The sequence below is a fragment of the Sinocyclocheilus grahami genome, unplaced genomic scaffold (genome assembly GCF_001515645.1).
Source record: "Sinocyclocheilus grahami isolate Dianchi unplaced genomic scaffold, SAMN03320097.WGS_v1.1 scaffold207.1, whole genome shotgun sequence".
NCBI lineage: Eukaryota > Metazoa > Chordata > Actinopteri > Cypriniformes > Cyprinidae > Sinocyclocheilus > Sinocyclocheilus grahami.
In genome coordinates, this window is record NW_015505386.1 from 291855 (window position 1) to 302480 (window position 10626).

At 34.8% G+C, this 10626-nt stretch overlaps 1 protein-coding gene across 3 annotated transcripts in view; it reads right to left on the reverse strand.

Moving 5' to 3' along the window:
* Positions 1–10626, reverse strand: part of whrna (whirlin a) — a 107409-nt gene that overhangs the window by 32245 nt on the left and 64538 nt on the right. The window lies entirely within an intron of this gene.

Consider the following 10626-nt stretch of genomic DNA (forward strand, 5'->3'; position numbering starts at 1 on the left):
TTATCTATACGTTATCAAATTAAATCATTTACACTGAAATAAATAATATTATGAAATTCTTTTAAATAATTTTTTTTTTTTGAATATACAAACAAGAAATGATGGTGGAAATGATACTTTTCAATGAAATTAAAACGCCAGTAGGTGCCTAAAATGTAAGTGACCTGTATTGAACTGTTTATACAACTATTAAACAGTTGTAATGTTGAAAACGTTGTGTGACGTTGCCTAAATAATTGTATTTTAAATATAAAAACTTTCCATTTAGAATTTTTACCTCAGTATGCTGCGTTTCTTAGTGTTACACATTTTGATTTCTCCTGGAGAGGCTGCGTGAGCCTCGCCTCAGCAACGCAACCTTATTCCGTCAATAGATGCATTATATACAGTAGCTATATCCACTATTCGCCACTTACTCTAAATGTAATAACATCAGAATAATACTTGCATTTAGGTGTTTACATAGTTATTTTTGATTACTTGTCTGTCGTTAATGAAGGGTTAATGTCGAGCCCTGGAGTCTATGTGCCGGGGACGGCCCCGGCCTAATTTAAACCCTGCAAATAATACTAAAATATAGTTTTTTCCCCAAGGACCCCAAACATCATGGTCCTTGCAAAGGCCCCTTCCTAAAATATAGAGTAGCTAAATATTTTCATGTCAAATAAATAAACAAACAAACAAACAAATAAATAATATGAAAAAGGCAATATTTGGTTTCAACAAAAATATCTGATTTATAAAGGACAGAACAATTACAAAATATCAGCAAAAAAAAACAAAAAACACTCATGATATCTCATGACATCATAATCTCATGATATACTGTACCAGCCTTTAGAGAGCAGAATGAAAAATTAAATGGTAACAATGTAAATAATTTTTTTAAACATTGCATGAAACATTTACTCAATTTAACCTTAACATATTAACATTATAATATACTATTCTTAAAAAAACACATTGTAAAATCATTTAAATCTTTTTCTCTCTCAAATTACATTCAATTTAAATATATCTACTGCATGGTTTTCCTTGCCTTTACCTGCAAACTGTATAAAAACACTAAAAATAAAAATAAAAATAAAAAGAAAGAACATTTTGCCTCCTTATTTCAGTCCACCACATGCCACTGAAAAAGATTCAGTTTAGATGGCAAAGCATGTAGTCCTGCTTTTACTGTAAATGTAATACATCTTAAATCAATCGCTTAATTTCTCAGTATTGGATGAGAAATTGAAAAGATGCCAAAAAAGAGACATGCTGTAGTTTTAGTGCTACAAACATGGTACATTTAATCTGGGTGATTCTGACAGTCTCCTCATCTCATCTATTCATCCTCCCACTGGTTGATCTGCTCTTTATCTTTTCCCCATGCTCCTTCTGCTTGTCACTCATTTATCTCACTCATTGTTTCTTCTTTTGTCAGTCTGGCTCTGAGTAAAATATTTCTATTTTGAAGCTCTTACTCTGGGATTAACTCGTCACAACAGCAAACTGGCTCCATTTCTCTTTATCTTGCTCTTGTTCTGTTTTCATCACTATCTCTCAGTTTCATCCCAGCTCTCTTTATGGATCAATACCGGCCTGCCCCTCTGCCCGCCCAAAGATGCTTGAGGGTAATTAAAGAGGCTTTGCAGTAGTCATGATATTAATAAATTATGGTGTTGATCAATTTGGACGCAATACAGCTTTGTTTTTCCAAAGAACACAAGAGATGTATTTGAAATCGATGCGGCAGATACAAGGCTCTTGCTTTCCCTAGCGAAACAGCCGATCATTAGCTCAGGTTTATCTCCCGGCATTTCTTTTCAGAGTATCACTCCAGAGTGTTCAAACGCTGTGAGACACCAGATACGATTATTACAGGAAACACAACAAACCAATGAGGAATGTGAGAGAGAACTCTTGAAAAGATTTTAAAGGAATAGATCACCAAAAAATTTAAGTCGTTCTCAACCTCTATGACTTCAAAACAGCCAAAAAGAGAAATTATCAAAAATGTCCAAGCTGCATTTTTCCAAAAAAAGTGCTATAAATGGCTATAAAACTTTTTTCTGTAAGTCAAAACGAGAAATTCTCAAAAATGTCCATGCTGCTTTAAAAAAAAAAACACACACACAGTGCTATAAATGGCTATAAAATGGCAAAAATTAGCATCATAAAAGTATTGCACATATTTAAACTTGACTTTAGAAGACCTGAAATATAGTGCACAAGTACTATGGACCATTGTTTTTAACTAAACCCGAACATAAAACTATTAAAAACTGTTGCCAGTAATTGAAATAAAGCTGAAATTAAATTAAATATAAATATTAGGAAAAAAGAGATAAAGAGATACTCAAATAAATAAGTTGAAGTTGAAGTACTAAAACTACTAAAGCCCAAAAAAATCTCAAATCGAAATAAAATAAAGAATAAAATATACTAAATAGCTAATAAAAAAGAAATATATAGCTATATATGTTTATAAAAAGCACCTAAACCTCAAATAAAAATTACAATGAAAAACAATCCAAGTTGATTTAGATTTAGAAAGCAAAGTGTGGCAACAAACCAAAAAAAGAAAAAAAAAAGAAAAGAAAATTAATCATGAAATGCTATTTATTTAAATGTAAATCAAAAGGACCAAGAAATATGAAATCTTATTTGTAAGAAAGGAATATATAAATGTGTATATTTACAGTGGTGTGAAAAAGTGTTGGCCCCCTTCCTGATTTCTTATTTTTTTGCATGTTTGTCACACTTTAATGTTTCAGATCATCAAACAAATTTAAATATTAGTCAAAGATAACACAAGTAAACACAACATGCAGTTTTTAAATGAAGGTTTGTATTATTAAGGGAAAACAAAATCCAAAACTACATGGCCCTGTGTGAAGAAGTGTTTGCCCCCCTGTTAAAACGGTGGTTTATCACACCTGAGTTCAATTTCTCTAGCCACACCCAGGCCTGATTACTGCCACACCTGTTATATATATGTGTGTGTGTGTGTGTGTGTGTGTGTGTGTATGTATATGTATATACATCATCTGTCCTGACCTCTCATGACTTGGAATCATGTGGGGAGTATAATCATGACAGGATGAAGATGAATAATCCTCATGTTAACATTGCAGTTCAGCCTCTCCTCTCTCTCTTGCTCTTCTTTTCTTTCACATCACTCCATCATTTGTTCCCTTTAACTGCATTTTGCACTCCCTGTCAGTGAAGGAACGACAGCATTTTGTAGCTGCGAAGCAACCGGCAGTCATTCGTTTTCAACGAGCAATGTCGATTTTTAACAACATGAGAGACAACTTAATGCAAATGAGCAGCGCCGTGATGCTGCGACTACCAATGGGAGTACAGACAGATGACTAAAAAGTTGAGCAGTCGACAAGAAGCCAACAGCGAAGACTAGGAGGCCTCCAGAGATTTCCCTGCTGTCAGTGCAAATGCCCTTGAGAGTGAATGAGGAAAGTGTTTGGCATTTGGAAGAACGCCTGCCCCGACCACGGCATCCCTGACATTTCTCTCTTTCCTGATGGAGGAGGAAGAAAATGATGGAAGAGAAGACGGATGAGAAATCGGCTTGGCTGCTAGTTTTCCACAAATGGCTCCAATATCTGGACAGCAATCAGGAACAGTGGCTAATGCACAAATCCAGGTCTGTGAGAGGAATAACATCTGCTCTACTGTTACATCAAATGTCAGAGCATAGTGCATCACTCATTCTTCATTTAGCAAAATAGTTTAGAGGTTGCAGCAGTAAGCCAAATATACAAGACTATAAATTTCTAACTTTACACACTCACTTTGTCACCTGCAAGGTTGCTGTTGTGCATTTAAGTTTGTTATTTTAATACTAGTTTCAAAAGAACTTTAAATTGCTTTAGATGCCCCATCCCTTCATTCATTCATCATTGTACTTAATGGCTGTTTAAGACTTATGGCTACACCAAGAGTACTTAAAGTTTGAGTATTACTAACTCACAGTGACAGGAGCAGCCATGCAGACAGACCCACCCAGAGTCCAGACACTTCTTCCGTGAAACTACCGTATTTGTTAATCACACAGAGGCATGACCATTTCAAAATAGATTACAAATGTGCAAAAGCAGTCACGTTCACAGTCTAAAAGGCTTTTATTAGTCTGGAGGGATTTTTCTTATGATGAACAGCCTCCTCCTCTGAAAGACTGCCTATGGGTATCAGTCTGTGGATATGGCTATATGCTTTCTGGTTAAGGTAGTAAAAGATCAAAAGAGCTGAAAACTTGCAACTGGAAATGTCCCTAAATATCACAGTGAAAGTGTACGATTCCCCTGAGCAAACGTTTCCACAGCAAATGACTTTCTTCTCAACTCCTCAAAGACCAAAGTGAATTGGCTTAATGTGACGCAGGGTGGACAGCTGAATAGAGAGGGAACCGGCACTCAATATGACTGATAAGAATCATGACAGCTTTAAAAAGTATGAGCTATAAAATATTATTAAGGTGAAAAGCACGTTGGGCAAAGGTGAAGGGACATCTGACTGCAGATCACAGACATTCAAGCAATTCTGTGTGTCATTTGCAAGTACAAGAAAGCACTACTTTATAAGAGTCTCTAAGGTTTTGTGATTATTTTCAAGGAATCTGACAGGGCAATCATATGATTTTCACTTAAAAATCAGCTTCTGGCATATAAAATGAAATTAAATGAAATAAAATAATAAAAAATAAAATTAAACAACAGTTTTAAAAAATGTAACTTTCAACTCTTTTGAAAATAAAATAAAATAAATACAATTTACAGTTTAAAAATGCAGCTTATCAGGATGGGAATGGTGGATTAATTATTTTGAAAATAAAATAAAAAAATGAAAAAAATAAATCAAATTAACTTTACAGTTTAAAAATGCAACTTATCAGGAACACTGTTAGAAATTGCTGTAGATTTAGCAACACAATACTGTAAAAACCTACAGTACAATACCACATTTATCCATTACAGTAAAATACTGTAATTTATATTGCATTCTGTGTAATTTTGACTTGGCGGGAATATTTTACAGTATATTTTAGTGTTGCTGTAACCTTGCTGTAGCCTGACTGTAATAAACCGGGCAATTATACAGGATTGCTGTAAATAGCGCCTGACGTCACATCACAGACAACACAGTTGCTGCTTACTGGAGAGAGAAGCAGAATGGAGGATTTATGCAAGTTCGGAAAGTTATTTTGATTATTATATGTTTTTATTCTAGCGTACATGATTTTTAGTGTGGTATGAAACCGCAAGTCTAGCCAGTGAATGTTATAATCTCCTCTCTCAAAGCTGTAGTCGAAACTCCGTGAGCTAACGTTACGCGCTGTTTCACTGCTGCTCTAAGACATTTTCACATCTGTTAGTGAATTAGCTTAGGGTTTATTTCGACCAAAACTAGAGTCGATGATTGTTGGAAAGACAAACCCAGACCGTTTTGGTGAGTTTTATTTTGTTTCTGTCGAGTTTAAACAAAGCTTGCTTTACTATGGAAACTTATGCGAGGTAAAATTACCGTGTATGTCAATGGAGTCAGCTGGGTTTGAGCAGATCGATAAAGGCAGTTTGAGTTTAAACAAAAGGGATATTACAATAAAACAATTATCTATCTCTCTAGGAATCCCTTTTATAATGTTGTCCGACTCAAGCCTGTCACTGACAAAAACAAGCACTTTTTTAGACATACATTTATGGTGCGCATAAATATAGAAGTTATATTTGCAGTCCGCTTCACAAAAGGCGGCAGCAGCGGTCTCGGTCAATAACTGTACTGCACATCATTAATTAGTCACTTACTTAGACATTTTCCCTTGCTATGTAAATATGTGGTTTGGGGTCAGAGATATTGGTAAGGTTACCAGGTTATTAACTATTTAGGCGGGAGACCAGTTCTGTAGCACGGTGATTGATAAAAATTATTATGATAATAATGGTCAATTACTTTTATCAGTTATTAATGATCTATCAGACAACAAAGACAAATAAAATGCATGCCAAAATCTTCAGCAATGTCAAGCATAATATGATTTTTTAATAACTTTGATGTACTGTTGGAGTGTATGAAATGCACATGTAACGTTATAGGCAACATTCTGGGAAGGGCACTGCTGTCAAAAGGCAGTTTTTTGTAAGTATTATTTAAATTAATTAAATTTTTATTTATTTTATGCAGAATCTGCAAAATGTTAATTATTTTACCAAAATAAGAGAGATCATACAAAATGCATGTTATTGTTTATTTAGTACTGACCTGAATAAGATATTTCACATAAAAGATGTTTACATATACTCCACAAGAGAAAATAATTTGTTGAATAATTTGAGAATAATAATAATTAATATTAATAAAATAATATAAAATTTATAAAAATGACCCTGTTCTTACTAAAAACTTAAAAACTTTTGAATTCAACTGTATTTATTTATTTTTCATCTATGCTACACAACTTTCATTTACTATTTTCCTCATGCTGTCTGTTCATCTTTATTGGTGATGTGTTTAACAGGTTTTGTCTTTGTGTGTGTGTTTCATGACTGTGTTTCAGTTTCACCACTGATGGGAAGAAATGTACTGGCAGACAGGGAGTGAGCAGAAGATCAGGACAGTGCTGTAGAGTGATGGCCATCAACCCTGCATGTCAACAGCTTCATTCAGTCCAAAATAATGTTTACATGGAGGACTTCACAGAGAGGGTCAGTGGCCTGTTTGCCACCACCCACATGCCCTACATTTAGGTGTGACGGTTGTGAGACACTTCTTGTTGTTTTTGCTCATTTTTAAGATAGCTTTAATATAAATCAAGTTCTCTCTTAGGACAGTGATTCCCAATCCAGCCCTCAAGATGTATGAGTTTGTTTCATTTATATTCTTGCACACTTAAAATGCTTTTATGGCTGTAAATTGTTGATGCACTGTACTCTGGGTAGCAAACACAGTACTAAAATATATTGATTTGTAATGTTATTCTGATGTATATTAGTATCACAATTTTACTAACTATATGTATGTACTATTCCAACTACACACGCCACACACACACACACACACACACACACATACACACATATATATATATATTAGGCAATAGCAAAATACAGTAGAATTACAAAGTACTGTAAAAATGACAAAGTATTGTAAAAAATATAGTACAATACTGTTTTGTAGTTATACAGTACACTGTTTTACATACTGTAAAGTTACATTACAGTACATTGATGTAAAACCAAAATACAGTAACTTACGGGCAACATGGTTGAAACAGTCAAACAGTGAAAACAGTGAAGAAAAGAAAATAAATACCTATGAGAGAGAGAGATAAATAGGCAGAGAAAGAAACAGTTTAACAGGTCCAATTTATTGAATGAAAAAGACTTAAAAGTAACTGTGTCTGAACCTTAGGCCTCAGGTTGACAATATCAGCTAATGGAGCAGCTGAGTTTCACTAAAAACTCAGTTAATGAATGAAGCCCTAAAAAGCCTTTACTTTTATGGGTTTTAGTAATTTGACCATTACAAACTACAACACAGCTCCCAGTAATTGTCTTACCATGCTGCAGCCAAGAAGTGCCTTAATTGTATTGCTCATTATCCATTTAGTACAGTTATAGAGGAGCAGCCCAAAGTGAGACTGCAATAAAGCAAGCACAGACAGTAAGACATATGCATACAAATAAAAGAATAACACTGCAGAAAAGCACTTCAAAGATAGGAGGAAGACAAAAACAGAAACAGAGTCTGAGGCTTGAGTGAATGCACACTGATTAACTCCAGCTCTTCAGGGGTCAGTAGGTGTTCTGTGCTCTGTAACACTGAAGCTGAGAGACTGCTCAGTGTGCAAGCACCTTATTCCATCCAATTAAAACTCTACGAGCTGCATCCGCCTCGAATACCTCTTTTTTACACCTCTGGTTCAACCTCCTAAACCCCAGGGTTGGAGATAAAGATAAAGGCAGGGAGTGAGATAAGACAACAGATACTGTTTGCAAACAAGTGCTGGTGTTGCCTGAGGAAGAAAGTGCTACTGCGGTCATAATCATTTCAGAGATAGGAATAAATTCATCCATCACGACTGTCCTGAGTGTGATAAGCACATTCCTCTATGGCAGCGTGGAAAGAAGAAATATATTCTGAAGAAAGTTGGAGCCCAAACAACATCGGACCCCACTGACTTATATTGTTCCGTATAGACAAAAATCACTTTTCAAAGTCATTTTTCACAAAGTCTTATTTTGCGTTCCACAGAAGAAAGAAATGAATGCAGGTTTGGACATTTCTCAGTAGCTCTTTTCAAAATGTAACAAAATGCTACTTCTTCCAATAAGAATGGGTATCTCAAAATATATGGCTATTGTTAATGTCAAGACTGTATTGTAAACACAGCTTTACAGTCAAGTGAGCTGAACCAATAATCAAACATACTCTCCTAGACTATTCTCATACTGTACATAAGGGTGTAGGAGTCATTTCAGTGAATCAGTTTATATTGACATGCAAATGATTCATTTTATATCTTTATATTGTAAAATATTATGTTAAATGCTGCTGTGCATTACTATGTTTTGTAAAATATAGGGTGTCTCCACTTTAAAGGGATAGTTCACCCAAAAATAAAGAATGTCATCATTTACTCACCCTCCACTTGTTCCAAACCTGTACGAGTTTCTTTCTTCTGTTGAATGCAAAAGAAGATATTTTGAAGAATGTTGGTAACCAAACAGCTGAAGGTAGCCATTGACTTCTACAGTATTTTTTCCCATACTATGGAAGTCAATGGTTACGGTTACCAACAACTGTTTGGTTACCAACATTCTTCAAAAGATCTTATTTTGTGTTGTGCTGTCAACAGCTGAAGGAAATTGATACAAGTGTGCAACAATTTGAAAGCGAGTAAATGATGACAGAATTTTCCTTTTTGGGTGAATTATCCCTTGCAAATTATGGGACAAATCAAATTGGGACCTTTCAATGAACTGAATCAAAAGATCAGAGTCTTTGGGAAGAATCAAACCTGGAATATAAACACTAATTGCTCTATTTATAATAATAAATTATATATATTCAATCTGATATTTATACTAATATACAATACATTTATGAAGACACTGGCCAAATATAGATTCAATGTAGTTTTGTAAGGTAACTAGATTTCCAAAAATTTGCTTGACTGTATTTAAAGGGATAGTTCACCCAAAAATTAAAATTCTGTCATTAATTACCCTCATGTCGTTCCAAACCCTTAAAACCTTTGTTAATCTTCGGAACACAAATTAAGATATTTTTGATGAAATCCGAGAGCTTTCTAACCCTGCATAGACAGCAATGTAACTACCACGTTCAAGGCCCAGAAAGGTAAAAGACTGACACGGAAGAGAAGAAATTGTTGAACTAAGTCGTAATGTTTGTTTTCTTTGTGCACAAAAAGTATTTTCGTAGTTTCATAAAATTACGGTTGAACCACTGACGTCACATGGACTATTTTAACAATGTCCTTACTACCTTTCTAGGTCTTGAACATGTCAGTTGCTTTGCTGTCTATGGAGGGTCTCAAATTTCATCAAACATATCTAAATTTGTGATCTGAAGATGAACGAAGGTCTTACGGGTTTGGAACAACATGAGGGTGAGTAATGGTGACCCATTTTTGGGTGAACTATCCCTTTAAACCCTGCATAACAAAGCATTTTAACATCAAAATCTGTCTCTGCTATGAAACGCCACATACTGGCAGTCACTTTGTGATTTCCGATTTGAAAGTCTCCAAGTTAGAAATTCTGGCTTTCTCAATTGAATGGAACACAGCATTAATATTTATGAAGTCCGGTAATTCCAAGATGGATCACTTCTGCTTTGAACAAAAAGGGATTTGTTGTCAATACCAATTTATGCCTCTTTTCACACAGGTTAGTATATATGGGGCTGCACATATTGAAGGCAACCTCTCTACAGACCCCTTGGCCTTACATCCATCTCAAGGGACCTGTTGGGAAATAGATGTTTCATCCACCTGGGTTCATTGATCTGTGCATTTGTGTTTTTCTGCTTGTGTGTGTCTATATTGGGGTGTGGGGTCAGGGGTTCATCTGCTGCTAACACTATAATAACATGATCACTCTGAGTGCCGGGCTATTTGGATGAAAGCTATTTTTCGCTCTGGAGTGGTGGCTCACACTCATGGAGGCTTACCTGCTCATTTTACGAAGACAGTTCATAGCGACCATGACAGTCAAACTACAAAAAGGACAAAAATATACTATAAATGCAGAATACATTGCACACACATTGCTATAATTTTTAACGTTGATATATTAGCTGTCTAGAGATACATTTAAAGAAAGAAATAAAGAAAGATTTTTTCTTTTTGGTGAACTACACCTTTAAAGTACTATTCAAAAGTTTGGGGACAGTTTTTAATGTTTTTGAAAGAAGTCTCAAAAAGTAAAACTGTGAAATATTATTACAAATTTAAGTAACTGTTTACTATTTTAATATATTTTAAAATGTGATTTATTCCTTTGATGGCAAAGCTGAGTTTACGCTGTTATACCAGGCTTCAGTGTCACATGATCTTTCAGAAATCATTCTAATATACTGATCTGGTGCTCAAGAAACATT